This window comes from Agelaius tricolor, unplaced genomic scaffold (genome assembly GCF_023055355.1).
Source record: "Agelaius tricolor isolate 1412-34295 unplaced genomic scaffold, bAgeTri1.0.p SCAF_4, whole genome shotgun sequence".
NCBI classification, from domain to species: domain Eukaryota; kingdom Metazoa; phylum Chordata; class Aves; order Passeriformes; family Icteridae; genus Agelaius; species Agelaius tricolor.
Window position 1 is genome coordinate 8,961,220 of NW_027269264.1, and position 23,259 is coordinate 8,984,478.

A 23,259-nucleotide genomic window follows, 5' to 3' on the forward strand; every position below is an offset into this window, starting at 1 on the left:
TATTTAGCCACAGCCACTTAAGTGAATTACGTTTGCCATAACAATTTCAGACCTCCCAAACTTTCAAGCAGATTGGGAACTCCCTTTAGCTCAGGCAACTACTGACAGAGTGACAGATCACAGTGAAGCATGCAGTTCTGACATTCCCTTTGAATGCTGTTTTTTTTAATTGCACACAGGTTTTTCCAGTTCTCTCTCTGGTTCACAGGCTTTTTTACTGACCTGAGCTGTTGGTAGTACACCAACAGCTGTTGGTAGTACACCAACAGTGTGCAAGCACACTGAATCCTGTGCCACTAATCCTGAACCACTAAACCACATTTACTAAGTACAAAACCAGCCTCTGCTTTCAGTTATCAAGCCCCTGTTACCTGCTACATCCTTCCACACCAACAAAACAAAGCCTTTACAGCTGCACGTGGCTTGTTTCACCAGCTGCTGTTACAATCACTGCTCTTGTACACAGCTGACTATACTGTTGGACTGCGTGGGTCAGCTTACTAACTGCAGTATGAAGACCAACAGAACCAGCTCACTAACCCCAAAATCTCTTGGTATCTGGGGACAGAGACTTCATGCCAACAGTGGATGGTTGTTAGGCTTTTGTAGTATGCATATTGCAGCATTTGCTGCAACAGAGAACAGTAATCCTCCATTCCTTTAAAGTCAATATACTAAGATCAGGTGAAAGGACTAAGTTAAAATAGCCTTAAAGAAGAGGACACAAATCAAATTACATTTTGATTCTCTATTATACTATAGCATTTGTTTCCTCCAGCTTGCTTAACTTCTGATTCCAAGCCATTCCTGAAGATGAAATGTTGACTAAGCTGCATTCAGTGGGAACTGTGATAATGAATTCAGAAAACAGAGCTAAAATTTTACAGTTACACTCTGAAAACTCTCCTTTACAAAACAATAACATATCCTTATCAAACTGTGGTTGAACTTAAAAAATCCCTCTGTTCTGTTCAGCTTAAATCCTAAACCTAAATTCTGGCTGTTAAAAGTACTGACAAAACCGAGTAAACTCTGAGAGAGTTAAAATATTATTTCCTGCCTTCTCCAACATTATCAGATCATCCATGCAATTCCCATATATGATAGCCTAAAACCAACTCCACTCAATTCCGCTGAAGATGCTAGTCAGCTCATATGAGCTATACGAAACAGAAAAATGTGCACATGCAAAAATGTGATTTCAGACCTCATGCCAGGGCCTTTCTGTAGAAGGCCTATCTGCTAGAAGCCAGAAATTTTATACGCCCTAGAACTTCAGGTGTCCTAGTCTGCATGCCCTGGCCAAACTGAAATTTTATTTTTGGTCTAAATCTCAGCTTTAGGAAACTGTGTATGTGTTCTGCTTTACAAAAAAATGTCTAAATCATATGTTACATCTCAGTGACATTTCAAATAAAGCTACTCACCTTCTTGTCCAAGTAAAGCATGCAAAAAACAGGGATACAATGGCAGAGTAAAGTTACAAACACTATGCTGGCAGAGACTAATAGCTAACACTGGGGTGAAAATGGCACTTCCCACAAGCACACACACTGAAAACAAGATGTAAAAAGTTCAGCTGACACCCATTCAGACCCATTAGCCTTAGTCTGGTTTCTCCCACCAAAGCTCAGGTTAATGCAGCGGGATGGACAGCATAGACACACTGTTGTTGACACAGTGCCTTCAGCAACTTTTCTAAGATATTCATGATATCAGAGGGATTTTCCAAAGCAAAGGAGGCTATGACATCCTTTAGTTGGTGCACTGCACCCTTTCTTAACAAACACTGATAAATTTGTACATGAACATGATGATTTTCAGTTAGAAAAAAATTACCCTTAACTCCATGTTGCTAAGAAACAAAATCATGTGGTAGCTAGTGCAGCCCCTCAAATTAATTGCAAATAACTCAAAAGTGATAATTTAATTGTGAATATCTTCCAATTATTTATACCATAAATCTGTAATCTTGTTCTGAAACAGACCTCCAGCAGCTGTAGGACCTAATCCATTAACTTTAAAACACAGCTCTGCATGATTATCAGAAAAGTTAAGTGTATGAAATAACAGCAGAAGTCCACTTTCTGTGGTTTGGATCAAAGCACTCAATATGGCAATAGACAGAGTGGCAGCAACTACAGCTGATTATCACAAAATTCCTGAGTAGGAAGGGACCCATCAGGATCATTAAGTCCAGCTCCTGGCCCTGCACATGACATCCCCAAGAGTCTCAGTATGTGCCTGAGAGTACTGTCTAAACACTTCTTGAACTCTGCCAGGCTTGGTGCAGTGACCACTTCCCTGGGGACTCTGTTCCAGTGCCCAACCACCCTCTGGAGGAAGAAACGTCTCCTGACATCCAGCCTTAACCTCCCCGACATAAGGTCAGGCCACTCCCATTGGTCCTGTCACTGTCACCCCAGAGAAGAGATCAGTGCCTGCCCCTCCTCTTCCCCTCATGAGGAAGCTGTAAGTGTAATGAGTCCCCTCAGTCTCCTCCAGGTTGATCAGACCAAGTGACCTCAGCCATTCCTCACATGGCTTCACCTCAAAGCTCTTCACCATCCTCATGCCCTGCTCTGGACACTCTCTAACAGCTCAATGTCTTTCTTGTATTGTGGCACCCAGAACTGCCCTCAGTACTCAAGGTGAAGTTGCCCCAGTAGAAAGCAAAGTTGGGACAATCCCCTCTCTCACCTGGCTGGCAATGATGTACCTGATACATCCCAGGATGGACATTTTCAAACTTATATGAAGGAGACAAAGGGAAGGTATTTGTACAGATGTCTTTTAAAGACTTCACAGATTTACGACTTCACAGTTTTATACGTCAAGGGCATGGTGTAGTAATAGCCTGCAATTTGGCAAGTGATAAGATGCTTTAGAAGCATGCAGTCACATGGCATAGCCTCTGCAAGTGGTGGTGGGGTCATAATTGTCTAGTTGGGGGATTTGTGCTTTCAAAATTCAAGAAATAAATCATCCACAATGTTGATTTTACATAGGTTTTAACTTGCAGAACTGAACTGACTTGACGGCTGAAAAAAAATTTTCTCTGGAGAATAATTTTGATCCCCACCATGTAGACTTTAGCATGTTCAAACTTACCATTTGGCCAAAAAGACCTACTACCATGCATAGAGGAAAAAAAGAGAATCTGCTAGATAGAAACAGAATACCTAGGGTGGAGCAACCATCCGCACTCTAGAGCTCTAAATCAGCAGTCTTGAAGGACTTGGAGGAAAAAAACTGTTTTCCTTGCCATATGTGAAATATGAAAGCAAGCAAAGGAAGTCAGTGACATCATAAATAAAAAACAATATTAGAAAGAACATTTGACACTTGAGCATTATAACTACTTCCTCTGAGGAACGCCAGTCTCCTCTCCAATGACAATACAACTAATTGTTGCTGTAACAAGGATTTTTCACCAGGAGAGAGTTTAGGATAGCAAAAATGTGCTGCTTTTAATGCAGTTGAGCATACAGTAACCAGCCAGCATTGTATTGACTGCACAGCTCTGAAAAGACCATAAAGTACCAGCACTAGAGGAGCAATGCACTAGCAGTATGCCCCAGGGAACAACTGTGGAATTGCCTTGTTCCCTCTACACACTGAAAAGTAACTTCTCAGTTTATGACTCTGCTTTACCTTTCTAGTGAACTAAACTACTTTGAAAACCTTTTCTGCATACTGCCTAACCCATGGTGTGCTTCAGAAGGAATTTAACAAAGCAAACAAAACTAATCACAAACTGATCTGGAATAAGGGTTTGGGTAATTTTTTTATATAAATAGATCACTGTGGCAAAGCCCTTTATAGTCAGAAGTACGGTATTTTATTACTCTTTACAATTTGTGGTCAGAGCAAGTTTCACACAGTACAAGCTCTCCTTCTAACCATATATCCAAAAAAATTACTGTAACAGAGCTATAGCACCAAACTCTTAAAAGGTATAAATATAGGAAAACTACCTTCACTGCCAGTTAAGGATCTTGCTTTTCAAACCATGTTGCCCACAGCTGTGGCCAATAAATATCCAATACTAAAAAAGAAAGGAACAAAATTCATTATTCACACAGCATATGAACATAACCAGCCAGCAGGGTTGAGTTCTTTCTCCTATGACCATTGCAAGCAGTTTACTATGAAGCAAAATAAATGAGTGCTCCTTGTTGTCTGTGTGGCCACAGCTGCCAGCACACAGGGAAAGCACAGATGATAAGCTCTGGAAGGTGGCATCTGCATTGCAATACAGTGGTTCCCCACAGCCTGGCAGTGCCCGGTTTAGCTCTAAACAAAAGTCAATTGCTGAATTTTATCAAAAAATTTATAGTAAAGACAGCACAGTTTGAATGCAGGAGTTGTCAGGTGGATAAACTTCCTCCTACAGAATGCATTTACGCAGCATGTTTCCCACACTACGTCCCCCATAATTTCTGATCAAGAAAAAGGAAAGCCTAGTAGCTTCTTGTGTCTACTTGCACATTTTTGTGCAGCACATGCTGTGACTCAACAGGAAGGTCTTTGTCTCAGATCCCAATCAGAGTACACCATAAAAAACTTTAATTTGCTGCTCTAATTAAAAGGTCACTGCGGGGTTCTGTGGTGATGTTTATTCAGGACCCCTTGAAACTTTAAGGCCACTTTACACCATATCTCATCCCATGGCTTCACAGAAGAATTTTAGTGGGAACTGTTAAAAGCATCGAAATCTTGGCACTTTCTATGACAGTGTAGATGCTGGGAAAATATACTGCAGGACAGGCTGTCTTATCAAAGGCACATCCAAACCAAAAGATGGCTACTGTGATTACAGCAGTGGAGCAATTCACAGCATTTTCAGTATATCACTAAACCAGGCATATAACCAATTCACCAGTAAGATTCCTTTTCTCCCAAAGTAAGATTTCATAAGACTGGCACACTCGCATGACACTTAAAGACATCAGAAGCAGAGGTTGGTTCAAAGTAATCATAGCAAAAAAGAAACCCAAACCCCAAAGCACCACCACTAAAGTCAACAAAAACACCAAAACCAAACTGACAAACAAAATCACCTGCCAAAGACATTGTCTCCCCACTACCCCCACCCTCAAACAACCAAACAGATCCCCAACTCAAAAAAAGTCCAAAAGCCAGAAAATCACTGGAGAGAAAACATGTGAGATAAGCAGGAAAAGCCACCAAAATGGTGGAGAAGTCACTGGGGCAAATAGCCCTGTATTATCTGAACTACCTGCACTCAGTCTGAGTCTTCTATCTTATTCTTTCAACAGGTTGTCCTCAGTTTGAGAATCTGAATATATGGCACTTTATTATGAGTTAATACTCAGCTGGTGAAAGACTGAGTTAAAAGAAAAGCTAGGAGAGCTTCAAAATAAACATTTGCAGATAATTTGGAGAACCTTACACAAATAATAGTTCATACATTCAATATAATTGTATTCAACTGTAGAAAAATGACAACAAAGAATATCCTCCCAAAATATCACTTACTGCTTGATTAGTGTCTGAGGTTTCTACCCTACTGCAGTCTTCTCCTCACTTCTGTGCATTCTTCCAAATGGGAAGCACTTGGATTGGCAATAGGTTTTTCACCCATTCATCCAGACCATGGCCTAGATGCCATGCCCTCTCAACACAATGACAGAAACAAGAGTATTTGTTGTATTTTTGAATATCCTTATGCTCAGGTTGTTTTATGTCCTTTCCTCTACTGCTTCCTGCCAGAGACACACATTCTTCAATGAATAAAAATAATGGTGCTAGAACTTTTTATCTATTTAGCACTTCTATTACATAGCTGTATTATATTTATTCTAACATTTTATTATCCACTAGAATTTTGTGGAATTTTTAACAACACACAGGATACTGATTAAATTCACACAGATTTTAGCACTTGGAATTTATTCCTGAATTGGCACAAAGCCAAAACAACCTTAGACCTACTTCCCCCTAGGATGCTTTCATCATTATAATTGCTACATAATAAATGGTTAGGAAATCTCATTGCTACCTTGCTATTCTTTACCCCCACTTCAATTACATCTTTTGCCACTCATGCATTCCATATGTTTATGGTTTTGATCCAGTCTACAAATTATTTGAGTATACCCAGCTGTATCACAAACAAGATCTGCTATTAGAGAGGCAGATACCATCAGGATTTTTGAGGCAGCAATCACCACAGATCCCAAGAGTACTCCCAAATAATAATCTGTTCTCTGAAAAGAACGCCACCCAGGTGACTGACTGTATCCCCTGCTGTTTAGTACAGCAGGGACTGAAGTCCAAATTTTCTTTAGAAAAAGGAGTGAGAATCCTGGATAACGAGCCACAAAACCAAGTTTCTAGGCAAGAGCCACTGTCACTGTCTTGGAAATCATAACTCTGGTGTCAGCAAGACTGGAAACTTCAACTATGGGTTATTTCTTTAGGAGCCACGAATAACACCTGAGTACCAAGATGCAAAAAAGGGAGGTGCATCTGCAGTTGTCATGATTACAGCCAATTGGATGATAATGAATAAACACACTGCTTCACATGCAGAAAACACACACCTCACTGATGCTGTAAGATCAGGCTAAATTCTGAAATGCTTTCTTATATTGTTCTTTGTGAGGAACTTCTATACCTTCTACTCCTTTCTTAATTTTAAAACACCCTCTTCCCTACCTTAACACTTTTTTTTTTTCTTTATTATCTCCTTCACTCACCCAGACACTGCACCAGGCTTTGGTTTAAGTGTCAGCTAAACAGCAGTCCAGAAGAATGACAGGCAGACACTACAGCAAAGGCTGTTGGCCACACGGCATTTTGTCTCCACTGAGTTTCTAACTCTAGGTTCAACTGTAGAAAACAATCAGGCATATATACAAAGATAGTGTAAACTACCTACATTTGCTGCCCTTTACATAATCATGTTCAGACAGGTTCAATTTTTAAATTATTGCATGTATGTGGGAGTACATGCAATTAGAGGATTATTCTTCTTGTGGACTTCCTGTTTTTACAACAGGACAACATACTATCAGTTTTACATCCTGTACGACCAGAACCTATCATGCAACTCTTCACCTGCTTGCTCTAAAATAAAAGCTCCATTTAGGTCAGAGCCATACTGATGTGGCACACCTGGGAATTCAAGATAAAAACCACTACTCCGTCTGTTATTCAATTTTAATACATCTGCTTAAACTGACATGAAAAATGTGATATAAGTGGCACGCGTATTTAGAGAACATGGTCACTATAAAGGAACATGATAAAATACTTCAAATACTGAATTTGCCAGTTATAATTGCAATGGAAAATCTACTATTGCCAGAAAATCAGGATTTTCCAAATTCTGCGAAACACTATAATTCTTCTGTTTCTTTCAGCTCCAACTTCTTTATTATAAAACAAACATGGACACTGGCACTGTATTTTCCACTACTTACTTAAAAAAAAAAAAAGTAGGCAGAACAACAGACAAAACTCGTTATGACCTAGATATTGAAAAATAAAGACCTAACTTGCAATGCAAGCATACATTAATATTCAAATATATTTCAGTCACTGTATTGAACAGAAGCAGTCAAATAAGGCTTGCAAAATGATCATGTCTATATTTCAACAAAAATAATTTTCAGAAGTCCATCCAGACCTATCCAATGGGTTAAATGAGATTTACTTTATTACCAACATACTGATAGTCTTGTGAATATAATAAAAATGTAAAGTAAGGGTGTTTCTGTAAATGTGTAGGCCCCAAGCAAACCATATAATTCCGAGGTAATTATAGCAAAGCAGATTCTGTCTACAGAGTCACGCAGATATAGGCATGTAGCTTTTCTGTCCCACAGAGATATGGTAGGTGCTATGCAGTTCTATAGATTTAATTCAAAGCTGGTAAATTTGATGCAATCTCCAGTTTTTCAGAAGACACACCCATGGAAGTAGAGCATAAAACTTAACACAGGTGCCCATCCAACACCCTTAAAGCCAAGTGACACAATACCCTGAAAAACTCCACAGAACAGATGTCATCTATGGTAGGTTGGAGACATAAAATGTATCTGTTGACAGCAGTCTTTAGATAAACTGACTCATATTTCAGCTCCGTGGCAGAGATACCGTACCTAGACTGTGAAACTGCATACTCCATGCCTGAACTGTGCCTTTTACAAAAGCGATTTCAACATACAGCTGCTAAAGGGTAAGAGGTAACCTTATATGCTCTCTTCTGATCTTTCACATCCCTTTGTCATTAGAACTATTAGATTAATTGCATGGTTTATTCCAGCATCAGGCAGATGTTACAGAACAGCTCCACTGAAAAAATGCAAGGAAACATTATGTCAAGCTTTATGCTTCTTGTCTGTTTATGACTTCATAATATTTTGGTTTCTAAGACATTATCAGAATGATAATTTCTAGGGTGCAGATGGTGCACTGTACTACTGTTCACAGGAGCATCAAAAGATGAAACTTTGATAGAACATATTCCAAGGTGTAGGCAGCAAGCCAAACAAGTGAATTGGTTCAACTGCACTTCTTTTTTTGTGAGAAGGTATAATGAACTGGACTGAGGAAATCCCTTGTAGAGACATCTATGGGGAATACAAGGAATCATCTAACTAATCCAGGCCCCAGTATCCCAGAAAACTAAAATGATCCCTACTATTATCCTACTGTCTGCATTTGAGTTGAAACACTAGCATGCACACAGAAAAATCTTTAGGAATAAATTTTGAGTAGAAACACAACTTCTCGTTTAAGCTCTAAGCAGAGAATAAGAACTGAGGCAAACTTTTTTCTCCCAAGACAGAGGTAAAGAGAAGCACAGAATAGCACAAAACTGTCTCGTGAAGACTTAACTTATGACCCAGTTAACACCTTCTTAAAGTAAAGCAGATGTCTTTTTGTGGGTAAACATGTTCCCCACACTAGGTAAAATTTCAAATCAATTTTCTACGTCTGTTTTTGCAGACTGTGTATCAGTTTTCTCTGCTATCATACCCATAACACATTCTGTCATGTTTACAGATCTGAAAAAAGTATTTGCTAGCCGTGGAACATTAGTTGCAGGCGAAAACTTGATGACCCTGTGAAATGTAAGTAGTAACAGTCCCTTTTACCTATTTCTGTTTAAGGGAAAAAACAACTCTGGAAATATTTTACCTATCAACCATGAGATGCAATGTGATGTTAAGGACTTCCTAACTAGGACACTTTTAGAAAGAGTTCTCAAAGAGGATTTAGCATTTCATGTGGAAGAATGGCTACATTACAGGGGCCACGTTCTGGACCAAGAATCGGGAGGATGCAGCTAATCTGGGCCCCTGCACCTGCAAAACACTGTGTCCTTGAGCATAGCTGTGGTACAATAACAAGTAGTGAGAGAGACATGAGAAAAGAAAGATGTAACCTCTAAGGTACAAGGAAGAGCTGATATTGTAGTATAGCCAATAGATTGCTTAGCTTGCAGAATATGTATGAGCTTATTACTTATTGTGCATAAAAGTCTGATGCTCTCTTCAATAAACGAAGCTTGGTAAACACTCATATTGAGCGTCCAAGTTTCCCTCACCACAACAATTTCAGAATTGGTCACAGTTGCTTCTTTTTATAATACCATTCTAAACCAGCCCACTGATGGTAATTCTACCATCTTCTTTCTACTGAATGTAAGAGGTAAGAGAGTAGTCTGCAGGGCAAACAAAGATTTGCCCTGATCTGATTTCTTGTGTGTTTCCCATGAAGTGCTTTTGAAATAAATCTTGGAATTCAAGAGTCTGAGAGATGTTTAAAAACATTCTGCATGTCCCTTCCTCTAGTTTAACTAATAAAACTAGTCTGACCTGTCTAAAGAGAAAATTAGCTTTGATAATGAAAAACAGTGAGTTTGTGGTGAATGTAGGATAAATGCCTGATAGTATTACTGCAGCTACCTAAAAACAATCATTAGGGCATAATTAAATGCCACAATTTACAAATGAAAGCAATATGAACAATACAACAATGTAGCATCAGCTTAATTTACTGCACTGCTGAGAACAAGTCTATATTATGAGCAGCTAATGGCCCTCCCTTAGAAATACAATGATTACAAAAAATAACTCAGCAACACCACTTTTCTGGACTATATGTCAAATTGCATGGCATAATAAACAGTCACACATACTACAACAAATAAATGCTGAACAAAGTTCCTAACAAGCAACCCCAGGAATTCTCAATTAACATATCTATCAGTATTTTAATTCAGTAGAAAACCATTCATGAAGAATAGAAAGTAAGACAACTATGCCTCTGGACTGGCATGGTCTAAAAAGGACTAAATTCTGAAAAGGCATAGGACTGAATTTTGACTGTATGATTTGAAGAGACAGATAGACAATTCCACAGTGAACACAGCCTGATCACCCAAGCTAAGTGACCTAGCCAGCACTGATGCTTCATCACTGCGCCCCCAGGACATAAAAATGTATTGGCTTTCTGGTTACCATCCCAGCCCAGTTCTCAATGTTTTTGTTCCTCAAAGCATGAAAACCAGGGAAGCCTTCTGGCCCTCTGGAGTGCACTAGCCCAGCAGTATGTTCAGGCTAATCAATGCTTCAATAATGTACAACATTTGTGCCATTGGCTCTGGCACAAATAAATACAGCAGTCCAGCAGGACCAAGTGCAGCAGCCACTGCCACAGCTAGAACATGGCAAAAGCTAAAGCCTTTGTGTAAGTTGTGTGGGTTATTTTCATAGCAAAGTACATAAACCTGGAGTATTTCCTCTTGGAAAAGGCATTGGATAGTGGTAAGATACAGGGAATTACAGTTAGAATCAAGGCAATTAGCAGCCTGACATGATCTTTTGTGGCGTCCACTTGTGCCATTACAGGCTATCAGTCACCTTATTTTATTTTCACTGTATTAAATATGTTGCCATGAGCCTTTAAATTAAAAGGCTCTAACCAGTTGAATTCAGACTCTCAAAGTTAAATTTTTTATCTAATAAATCATATTTACTCCCTGTTATGGTGTGAACCTTTCTACTGTGGTGTAAATTAACTTCTTATACCTACCTTATTTTGTCTTAGAAGACATTGAGTTATGAGCATCTGTACTGGAGTTCCACGGCCTGGTTCTGGAAATGGCAGGGGGGAAGGAAAGGGAGGGATTCTGGGGTGGCTTTTGTGACAAGATGTTGGACACTTATTCCATGTCTTACAGAGCCAACTCATGCTGGCTCTGAAAACAGATGTGCCTCTGGCCAAGGCTGGAACAATTAGAAATGGTGGTAACACCTCTGTGTTAACATATTTAAGAAGAAAGAAAAACAATAAGAGGTTGTGCAGTTGTAATTGTGACCAGAGAAGAGCAAAGTGAGAACATGTGAGAGGAACAATGCTGCAGATACCAGGGTCAGTGAAGGAGAGGCAGGATGTACTCCAGGCACTGGAGCCGAGATTCCCCTGCAGGCCGTGGTGCAGCCCATGGTGAGGCAGCTGTGCCCCTGCAGCCCACGGGGGTCCACGGGGGATGCAGAGATCCACCTGCCTCCTGTGGAGGAGCCCCATGCTAGAGCAGGTGGATGCCTAAGAGGAGGCTGTGATCCTTTGGGAGACCCATGGAGAGAGGGGCCCTGCCCCCAGGCTGCAGCAGCCTGTCCTTGATGGACTGCACCCCATGGAAGTGTGGCCCACACTGCAGCAGTTTGAGGGGGACTGGTGACCAAGGGAGGGAGTCACGTGCAGCAGGTCACAGGGAGCTGTTGTTAAGGAGATGGAGCTGCATCAGAGAAATTCATGGAGAGCTGTCTCTCATGGGAGAGACCCCAGGGTGCAGCAGGAAAATGACTCCTCTCCCTGAGCAGTGGGAGCAGCCTCAGGTGGTGAACTGACCATAACCCCCATTCCCCGTCTCCTTGCACCACCAAGGTAAGAGGTAGAGCTGGAAAGAGGGAGGAGTGGGGGGAAGGTGTTGTTAAGGGCTCATTTTACTCCTATTTTCCTGCTCTGATTTTCTTAGTAATAAATTCAATGCATACCTCTAAGTTGAGCCTATTTTGCATGTGACATAATTTGATGAGTGATGTCTCTCCTGGTCCTTATCTCAACTCAGGAACCCTTTGTTAAATTTTCTCTCCTGTGTCCAGCTGCAGAAGGGAGTGAATGCATGGCTTTGGTGGGTATCTGGCAACTGTCCAGGGCCAAGCGATGACACCATCTTTTAATCCTAACTAGGTTCTTAGATAAGAACATGAGTAGGACAGACTTTGGAAAACAGGAAGCTGTACTGGTGATCCACAGCTCTCTCTCAGGCCTTTATTTATTTGCTAAGTTCTGTTATGTTAACATGTTAGTTTACAGTATGGTGCAGAATATAGTACATGGAAAAGAGGTTATTAGTTACTGAGGTTATCACAGCAGACTCTGATGCCTCATGCCACGTGGATTCTGCAGTCTGTCTCAATGGAAAAGCCTTGAGAACTTTGAAAACTCTGGAGACTCTGCAGGAAACCTATTTGGTTGAGTGGGAGAGCTGGGTTACACAGGCATCTCCCAGCTGGTGCTCAAGTTGTACTGCTAAGAGATTGATTATTAATAATTTGCAATTCTGTCTAAAAAATAATGTGACTTGGGGATTGCATTTGGGTGATTGTATTTTGTAAAGCAGATCACACCAGAACTTAAGATTACCTGTTCTGCACCCTTCAGACTCCTCATAAAAGAGAGAGAAGCTGCTTAAATATGTAGTCAGGAAGGAATGCAAAATCCCTTTACTTGCAAAGGATTTTGAAAATAAAAAACACTAAAGAAGAGACTAAGGAAGTTATATCATATTAACCTGTGTTGTACCCTACAGATAACAGCCAGGAGTTAACTTTGACAATCCTCATATATCCCTTCCAATCCTCATGTATCCCTTCAGGATACTCTGTGATTCTGTTTTTTAGCAGCTTATCCTCTCCTTTTCCTCCAAACTGCTTCAGTAGAAGGCTTTTCAACCTAAGCACTTTCATTGCACGACAAGATTTTTTAAGGATAATGTGAAATCAAGATGTTGTTCAGGGATTACAGTGGAATGCCAGCAATATCTTACATACTATATGTTACACTTCTGGATTGTCTCATTCCATGCATCCCAATGGAAGCACACTGCCCCTGCAATCTGCCACATTTGATGACCTGCAAAAACCAGTAAATTACTAATGCAAAGCACTATAAAAATGAAGAAGATAAGAAATTACACCTGCAAGCATAATAAGATATACAATCTAAGAGAAGTTTTCCTTCATTATAATTCTATAAAGGTCATTAATGTAATTAAGTTGTGTTTGGTAGTTTTATCAGTACAATAAACAAAAGAAATCAGATTATGAAAGCTGCTTTATTTTAATAGTGAAAGACCAGGTTTTCAAATGACTGCTCTCTTTGCTGTAAGATATAACCACAAAATTCTCATCAAAACCACTGTATCATGTAAAAACTATGTCTCCTCAAAAGCTTTGGGAACAGCAGATGGAAGCAAGAAATAGGAGAGCAAGCCATTTGTCCAAGGTCGCACACCAGGCCAATAGAGATCAAGGAAGGAAAACACAGTTGCCTCATTTGGAGTTGCCATCTGTTCATAAAGCTGTACTCCAAATACATTCTTTAAACAGATTTGGCCCCTCTCAGCTTGAACCTGCTCAACACAACATATATCCCAATTTCCACTGGATAATGGAGTCCTTTGGATCTAATAAATTCACAGTGTAAATGAAACATCTGATGGATAGCACAAACTTGACATCTTCTACATGTACATTCATCACGGGTTTCAAAGCTCTCCTTCCAATAGACTTTGAAATAAGCATTAGAGTGAACTGTTCATGGCTTCAGCACATCAAAAGTTCCTGTGTTCAGAACTTTTGTCCTGCCCAAAACATTGATCTGTCATATGCAACCTTCTTCAATTGCCTGTTGTGTGTGGCTAAGCAATTTCAAAATAAGCAAGGGTGCCAATGACCAGTTACTAATGTCACACAATTAAAAGACTCATGCCAGTTCACCAATTCCACAAGTGATATACTCCCATACAGTCCAACTGCTTACTCAGCAAAGACTAAGACAGGGCTTAGGAACCCACTTAATTTTTAGGTTCTGTGCAAGGTCTTCCACAGACAGACTTCTGAAAAAATTCTAAGCAGCAAACAGGACAGTACCAGTAGTTTTTTCTCTAGTTTTTAGAGTCACAATCTATACAGCAAATCAACTGAATATCACTGGATTCACTGAGGGTCTTCAAGCAGGAAATGTGAACTGCTTCTGATATAGTGTGAAGAGGAAGTTGGAGCTGATGTGGGACCCACTATGGCCCCTTCCAGTCTTACCTATTCTGTGATTCTGTGAGAATGGACGGTACTGTAGGCACTTCTCTGAACACAGGAGAACATATACAGTCATATTTTCATGGGGCTACATGAGCTTTTCCTAACATAGAATCCATCCTGTTACAGGAACCTCTCTGGTCACACATTCCTGGCAAGGTTTATGAGAGCCTTGAACAGCCCCAACTTTCTCTGCTTGTGTTCATAAGAGAGGTGCTCCAGCCCTCTGATCAACTTAGCAGCTCTTCTCCTGACTTGCTCCAACAGGTCCACATCTTTCTTGTGCTGAGGCCCCCAGAGCTGGATGCAGTGCTCCAGGTGGGGTCTCACCAAGGTAGAACAGAGCAGAGGGACAGAATCCACTCTTTCACCCTACTGGCTGTGCTCCTCTGGATTGTTCTCATCACCATCATTCCTGCTCAGAGAAAGGAAAGGTGATTAGCTTTCCAGTCACACTATTTTTCCAAGCTGAAACAGTAATAAGGCCAAACAGGAGAGAAAAAGGACCAGCTCTTTGGGTAGGAGTTAACCATCACATCAATTTGGCTGTGTGCAGTAAACTTCACCTTAAGCTTGAGATCATTCATGTCCTGTTAGAGGCTTGCTCCCAGGAGTAATTTGGCTGATGGAGATTTCTTAAAATACATGCAGTGTGAAATATTTCCTCTGCAGTTGTGGGTAAACAAGTCAGTGGAGCTTTTCCTATTATGTTTATTGGATTCTGTGATTCAGGCGTAAGGGTTTTCCAGGGGAAAAATAAAGTGATGCATGCTTCCCAGAAACAAAAATACTGTTCAGCAGGAAAACCAAGCAAATCTAATGTGGCATTTTGATTTCTTCTTTTATCACACGACACCTCAACTTTAACTAGACTAGCACTAACTCATACAGGTGAAAAAGCATTAGGAACCTTGTATCTCCTATTTCTGGGGTAGTGTTTTCATAACCACTCTTTCACTAGCTGCCAAGATGACCTTCTTACAGACAGATGAACAATAACAGTTAGTCTAACTGTTTATTACAATTGATTGTAAGCAGATGAGAACATTAGTCATGAAAATCTAACCCAAAGAGTCAGACAATGCAGCCAGATGGAAATTCCTTTGGAAAGTCAAACAGTCCCTCATCCAGGAAAATATTTAGAAATGGAGTTTACTGGGAGGGCATGATGGTCTTCAGGTCATAATAGAGAAGAGTTTTGACCAGCTGCTGTTTAAACATGACCAGTCATTTTCCTCCCTTTACTTTCACATGCTTTTTCCTTCCCAAACAACCCAGTTCTATTCCTTTTCCTGCCTTTAGTTTCTCCCCTAAGCATCCCATAAGAAGTCCTGTCTTCCTCTGTGTGCTGCAATGTGTCCTCTACCTCCAGGTAGCAAAACCAGGAAGTCTGTGAGGTGCTCCAGGACGGGCTCATATTGATGCATTTCTCTCCCACGCCATGGGGATGAGGCTGCCCCAGCACAATGCTGGAAGGGGCCTTTCCTCAGAATCCTTAGATTGGGTCTTTGTCTGCCACTGTCCCTTGTGCTCCTCTGGGTTTGAGGAGATAGGATCCAGTGATGGGGCTGGGAGCAGCCGCGGAAAGGGTTACTAAGGCTCGTCCACACCTGCCAATGTTTCTCTGCACTACCTTGTGGAGCACAGGCAAGTTTTTATCACATAAACTAAGAGTTTATCACTACTATTTCTTAAGCAAGAAAAGAGGGCAATGCTGAGGGAAACAAAGACAATATGGAAGCTAAAGTAGCTAAAGTAGCATCTCTCAGAATTTAGGGTTGCCCAAAGTCAAAACTGACTTTCAGGTCTCAGCCTTTTTTTTTTTTTTCTGCATTCTTCATAATGCTTCCATTAGACAATCTTGACAAATAGTCTGGGTAAAACTGTATAACGCTCCCAAGACACGTACTAACTAGATATATCTACTTTGTAAAGAAAGATGTAGTTAAAATACAGGAAAACTAAGAAACTTTGAACCTAGATAAATTCATTTAGGTGAATTCAGATATGGGATCTCAGTTCCATTCAGCTGACACCTAGTCCTTTGTACCAGACCTTCAGCTTTATCCTCTGGATTTTGTTTTCACCTCCCATATGAGCCATAAAATGTTCATATTGTTATCTGCTTTGGTGCAAAATGGGATCCAAAAGTTCTTTAGCCTTCACTGAAACATAACAGGCTATGTAAGCAAAACTACAAGACATTTTGATGCTCACATTTGTTACAGACATACAAAATCTGTGACAGACAGATTTTTAAAATTATTATTGTTGTTGTTGTTGAGAAAAACAAACCACAAAAAGAAGCAACCAAAAAAATCCAAACCAAACAACCATATTCTATCTCACTAGACAAAAAAAAGGTTCTTTCAGCAGATCTTGGTTTATCCACCAGACTTCAGTGAAGTGTTTAGGAGGCAAGAACACAATGAAATGCAAAATCCTGAAGCACTGAAACTAAAGCACAGATGCATAGCTTCTGACTCAGTCATTCAAGCCCACTTTTCTCATTTCCACAGGAAAAGTATTTTCTTATTTACAGGAAGAGACAAGGAAAGGGCCAGTGTGAGGTGCTTGGTCACAGGGTGGCTGGTTTGCACTACAAGGTAGAATGTGTTTATCTCCTTCCTCTCTTTTCAGGAAAGAAGAGTTCTGATTTAGAAGATGGTAATCTCCATGTGGATCCTCAGATGTCCCCAAATTAGGGAGGTTATGCATAATATTAGGTAGACGTATAATATTAGGTAGACACATAGTATTTGCACCAGTTTGATTAGAGACTCCATCAAATCCTCTCCAGCTACTCTGAGAAGCAATTGTCCTGATTTGTCCTTAGACAAGCTGCACAAAGCAAACCGGTCACTGATCCCTAACCCTAACCTGAAGGTTCTTACACAGGATATTCTCTTCTTCATCACTTACAATCACTCCATACTGCTTAATCTCCACTTGGAATTTTTATTTTTTTTTCCCACAGCAATCAAATATTTCATGGGTTTCCTATGAAATGACAATGGAAGGAAAAGAGGTATGAGAGTGTATAAACAGAATAGAACCACTGAACAGTGAATCAGATCCACTTTGTTACACAGGACTAAGCCATTTCTCAAGTTACTTTAGTAGATGAAAGAACTGGTCCTTATTTGACTTAAATCAATGTTCCATTTAATGCAAAAGATCCATACACATGTACACCAAATTAAAATTAAAAACACATCTGTGGCAAATCAATGTGCTAAATCTACCATAGTCCTCCTGATTCTCTTTTCCGTCTTTCAAACACTAAGACATCCCTACCACATATTTCATTCATAAACTAACTTCTCTGAAGACCTCTGTGTGTAGATAATTTGTGACAATACCACAACATAACTACAGCCTTAGCATCAGCAGAAGCAAAACAAGAATAATTGTGGGAGAGTTCTTATATTACTAGGATACTACGTGTAACTACTGAAGTCATTCACCAGTTTGCTAAAACAAACTGCTTATCCATAGCAATGTTTCACTCTGTCAGACAATAATAGATCCTTCCAAGCATTAACAGGATTTATTTTTCCTTTAAAAAAAATACTTTCTAATCTCAAGATCATTGTGGAATTCCTTCACTGCTTGCATCTGTCATGGTTTAACCCCAGCTGGTGACCAAGAACCACACAGTCACTCACTCACTCCTCCCCCTTCCCCAGTGGGAAGGAAAATCTGAAAGAAAAGTAAAACACATAGGTTTAAGTAAGAACAGTTTAATAAACGACACATAATGTAATATCATTATCATCACAATGATAAACAACAACAACCACAAAAATAGTGATAAAGAGGAATAAAACCCAAAAAAAATAAATGATACACAATACAATTCCTCATCACCTACTGGCCAGTGAAAGATCTGCAGCTCCTGTACAACTCCTCCCAGTTAATATACTGGGCATGATGTTCTCTGGTGTGGAATATCCCTTTGACCAGCTCAGGTCAGCTGTCTTCACTGGGCTCCCTTCCAACTTCTTCTGCACTTGTTCATTGGCAGAACACAGGAAACAACAGTCCTAATGGCAACAGCCAAATCATTAGTGTTTCATCAACACTATCCTCCTGCTGAATCTAAACACATCATGCAATGAGGAAAAAAACAAATCCTATTCCAAATGAAATCAGGACAACATCAAATATTTCTGAACTTATACATTTCCCATATTCTTTTTCAAATAATCCTGTAATTATGCAGACTGAATAACATAAAGGTAAATCACTTTTGTTCACTATTAGAATTAGCAATCCATAAAGATTCCCACAAGAAGAAAAGCAAATCTGCCTGCTGAATACTTCATAATTTTTGCTTATCTTAATGGTCAATTCAGTCTTTGTTTCCAACCACCAGTGACTTCCTATATTGTGATTATAGGAATGAATTCAAAAGGTGGTACTGCACTAGAGGAAGTCAGTGATACATAGAAACATGGCACTTTGCTAATGCATATTCAGGAACCAACCAAGCACTTCAATTTCAAGCCAGAGTGCTTAGTGGCACTTTCTTAGAAGTGTCATTATCAAAGGCTCAGATTGATTCAGACACTTAGAATTCATCAAGTGGTGCCTACCTGCAGTCCTACTACAACCTGGCCCAAAGAACTGACAGTCAGAGAAGTATAGCAGCCAGACCCTGGAAGAAAAATTTCAGCCTTACACCAGCTGGAGTAGTCTTGAAGATGGGACATTTTCCTACCAACACAAGTGAATTCAGTCCCCTTGAGAGCTTGTTTTCACAGGAGTGATATCCAGGTATTAGAAATATTATTTACTTGCTCGTAGAATAGTCTTGTTAAGGTTTAGGGCTTGTCATGCTTCAATGACCACAGACCTAGCAGGAGGTTAGCAGAGCTGGGGGAGAATGATGCACCACTGATAGTAGACACAAAGAATGCAGAATTTATAGGCCACAAGGTCATTTGGCAGAACTCCCAAGATAAGGAAGTAAAAAAGCCAACACTTCAGCTGGGTAAAGGGTAATTCTGGCAAAGGAAAATAATGACCAGGGACTGAAGAAACACACTAACACAAGGAAGAGAAAGACTGAGTGAGCAGACTAATTAGCAAAAGAAGCAAGGGAATAATTTAACCAAGAGAAGACAGAATACTAATTAATAGCAGAATTATGTAACTTTTAACAAATGAACATTAATGCCTTTGTTTGCTAAAATGTAGAAACAGTAAAAAGCTTTGATAGTCTGTGTGCTGGGTTTGCAAGTTTGTCACCCAGCACCCCTTTCTGAGCAGAACTCTAAATAAATCAAATACCTCACCTTTGTGTGTGGATCATCTCTTGCATTAACAGATGAAAGAACCTATTTTGGGACAACAATCTAGGTGATCCAAATGGGAACTATAAAGCTTGCCTTGCCTGGATCACCTTTCTGCTACCAGCAAAGGAGAATCAGATCAAATAGAATTTGCACCAGTTTGGTTGGAGACTCCATCAAATCCTCTCCAGCATCGAGGCGGTGAGCAACTCAAAGGTAAAACACTCCAGAGATATTTGAACAAGGGCAAAAGTGATGTGAATTTCTAGACTGGTGAGTATCAAATTTCATTTTGTTGTAACTGATCAGTGTGAGCAGTCCTGGGCTGACCAGTGGGATTGGTAGTTGAAAACTTCAAGCTCTGTGTAAATTGGATAAGAAAGATTTGGAACAGTGACTATCACTGTACACAACATAAATAGTGTGTGAAAGAGAGGAGGTGTCCTCCTGTCTTTGCTGACACAAGGTCAGGGCACTGTGTAAATAACAACAGGAGATCAGAACTGGGAAATAAATGACTAGGCATTAAAATTGTTACAGACAAAACTGTGTGATGGAAGAGAGAGCTTTTCCTTTCTCTGTCTCTAACTTCTTCTAACAAGAAGTTAGAACAGAGAGCAAAAAATTATTTGTATTAGGGGTCTGGACCTAAGGATAATGGAATTCGGCAATTGAGTATTGGCAAACTAGTCCAACAATTCTACCCTGTAGCTCTTGCGGTCTTATTTTGAAAAGCTGGAGTAAGCTGGGGAAGATCCAATGACTAAAGATAAAATGAATACATACTGTAAGCAGTAGTGGACACCTTATAAATTGGTGAATAGGGAAAATGGATTTTTGTGGTTTTATTTTGGAATTGGTGTTTTGTTGCTGACTTGGTAAATGGGATAAGTTTTGGTTTATGCTGATGCTTTTATGACATTGTATAGAGACCCAGGTATTCAGAAAAAGTATATGTTGGGAGGAGATATGCTGATGTCATGTACTAAGGTAAAGATAGTGTGTTGCAGGGGGGATGAGGCAGAAGATGTGTGAATGTTAGTTCCCTCCTTTTCACACCATATAACATAGGAGTGGGGATGGATGAAGAGAATATGGATCAAAATAAAGAGCATATAAGAAGTATGGATTTTAGTCCTGTTGCTGGCCAGACTCAGGGAAATAAGCAAGCAGGGATACAGGCAACTTTAAAACAAGCGGCAGGGGTCTGCCAGGTTTTATACATGTCCTTTCTTATATTTCATAATTGTCAAATTGGAAGTGATCTGTTGGTTTCAACTTTTGAAAACTGTTAACCTAACAGGTTACCCTAACTGGGGTCATACTTAGGCTAGATTGATTACCATGTTACTGTGGAAAGAAAAGAGACTGGTATTACAAAGGTGAAAGAAACATGATAAGCAAGGGGCTTCCAGGCAAGCAAGGCCTTTCAGGCCCCAACTTCCTCTGCACAAATACACACACACTATTCTGGCCTAAATCAATATGGTATTTGTAGCCAGTAAGGGTCACTGAAAACATGGAAAAATTATGATGCTGGAGAATTTTTTACAATGAATGAGGGGACCCGGGGGACATATCAAGGAATCCCCAGGAGACCCTCTAGTTCCAGTAAAACCAGAGGAAAAAAAAGTATTTTTTATAAATAGCAGAGACACATATTGAATAAAAACTATCTGTAAGGGCTAAGGGAAGTTACAACACTGATTTTTGGGGCAACTTTATGGCCATTCCTGCAACTCACAGAGTAGCCAATTGGAGACATTAAACTCACTCATGAGTTTCTAGATGCCAGAATGTTGCTGTCTTTTCTAGGATGAGATTTATTATGCAAGTTAAACGCTTGAGTCAGAAGGCTCTATACATCTCACAAGGTAAGGCACAGAAGGCTTAAATCTGTTTACTAGTGACCCAGACTCCAGAGGAACAAGAAAGTCAGAAGGAACAGGATTTAAGAGCAATACACCAAATAACTGTGGACAATTACTGATGTGACTGGTTTGGATTTAAAAGATGCTTTCTTCTGCATTTCAGTGGATGAGCAGAGCCAGACTCTCTCACAAACCAGGTGAAAGAACCCACTTTGAGACAATGGGAGGAGGCTTCAGAACAAGAATTTTCTTAATCTGAAATGTAAGGAATTCCCTTTTTTTAGGTAAAAGCATGATTTCTTTAATGGATTTAAAAATTGAGGCTGATTCATCAAGTGATGGAGTAGAACAAAGCTTCTCTGAACAGTGAGCTATCAAGATTTTGGAGAAAAAGGCATCTGTCTCAAGAGTTGTATATACTACTTTTTTTGCCAACATAGTCACAGCAACATATGCCCTAGAGAGTCAATGCTTGTGTCAACAACAAGGTTATTTTGCTAATAAAATTTAAGCCGTTGCCCAAACAAAACAATTTATCCTACTAAAAAGATATTTATTCTTAAATCAATAAAATTACATCTTGCTTTGGTTGCATATCTGTTAGCCAGGGATGTGATTATCTTTTACTGTCTTTGCCAACTTAAGCATAAAAGTAAAATTTTTCAAGCAGGACTGCCAATTCTAATAAGAATGTAAGAAGATGAAGTGTTCTTACCACATGCTAACCTGCTAATCTGCCAATATCCTCTGAATCACTGGATTGACTGATTTACTCATTTTTCAATTAAATACAGCAGAAATGAGCAAAACCTTTGCAACCATGTGAAACTGAAATAAACAGTAAACCTTGGCAGGACCATTGTTAGAAAGAGCAACTCCCACACAGTGAGTAATACCCAGTGTGTTGTACAGATGAAATAAATTCAGAGATGTGAAAGAGAAGCAGGAAAGCAAGATAAGACAACCAAGAAACTGCAAGCTAACGGATCTGCAAAAAGGAAAGGAAAATAGTGCTGACTGCTTCAGCAGCATGACCATTATGGTTCAGAGAAGTTTACTGCAAATTTGCATGATAATGGCATTGTACATCAAAATCTCACATTCAGTTTGTCTTTTCCAAGGAAACAAAGTGAACTACCATATCACGAACTTTCTGTGGAAAATGGGTGGTTATTTTCCCCAGCAATGTCTCAACAAAACAACTGATTTCAGATTCCCTGTAGAGATTACCAAGGTTACACAGAAGAACATCATAAGGATCATCTATGAGTTTCTTCAACACATCTTCCAACTATTTACCCAAAATCTTCCTGTTGATGTTTGGAATACAAGCAAGATTGAGAGCTTCCAAAATAGAATTAATCATCAAATTGAAGAACTGGAGACATGTTTGTCAGAAGAACAATCAAAAGCAAGAAACAGTTTTCAAACATGGATCCTAAAAAGCTCGACATATAGCATAAAAAAGTACTTTCAAAGAATCACCAATTTCTTAAAAGATAAGCAATACAGCCATTGTTCCTGGAAAGTAGCTCAAATGGAACTGAGAACATGTCACAGAATTTTTGACAGTCTTTGGAAAAAAAAACTACATAAAGAGGTAAATTCTTTTATGTTTTGTTTCTTTTTAATAATACAATAATTTCCCTCATCTTGGTATGTTTTTCATATCCACATTTTAATAATTTTCAAACTGACAGTTGGGACTTGTTTTCAAAAAACATTCAG

At 39.6% G+C, this 23,259-nt stretch overlaps 1 protein-coding gene across 5 annotated transcripts in view; it reads right to left on the reverse strand.

Annotated features, from left to right (window-relative positions):
• MOB3B (MOB kinase activator 3B) overlaps positions 1-23,259 on the reverse strand; it is an 86,284-nt gene that overhangs the window by 55,942 nt on the left and 7,083 nt on the right. For 2 of the 5 annotated variants that reach the window (XM_071424520.1, XM_071424518.1), the window contains exon 2: positions 18,238-18,409. The exons of 2 other annotated variants lie outside the window; for them this stretch is intronic. The gene's annotated coding sequence lies outside the window, so the exon portion shown is untranslated. Of the gene's footprint in view, positions 1-18,233; positions 18,410-23,259 lie in introns of all 5 variants that reach the window. One more of the 5 variants, XM_071424521.1, reaches the window with a different exon arrangement.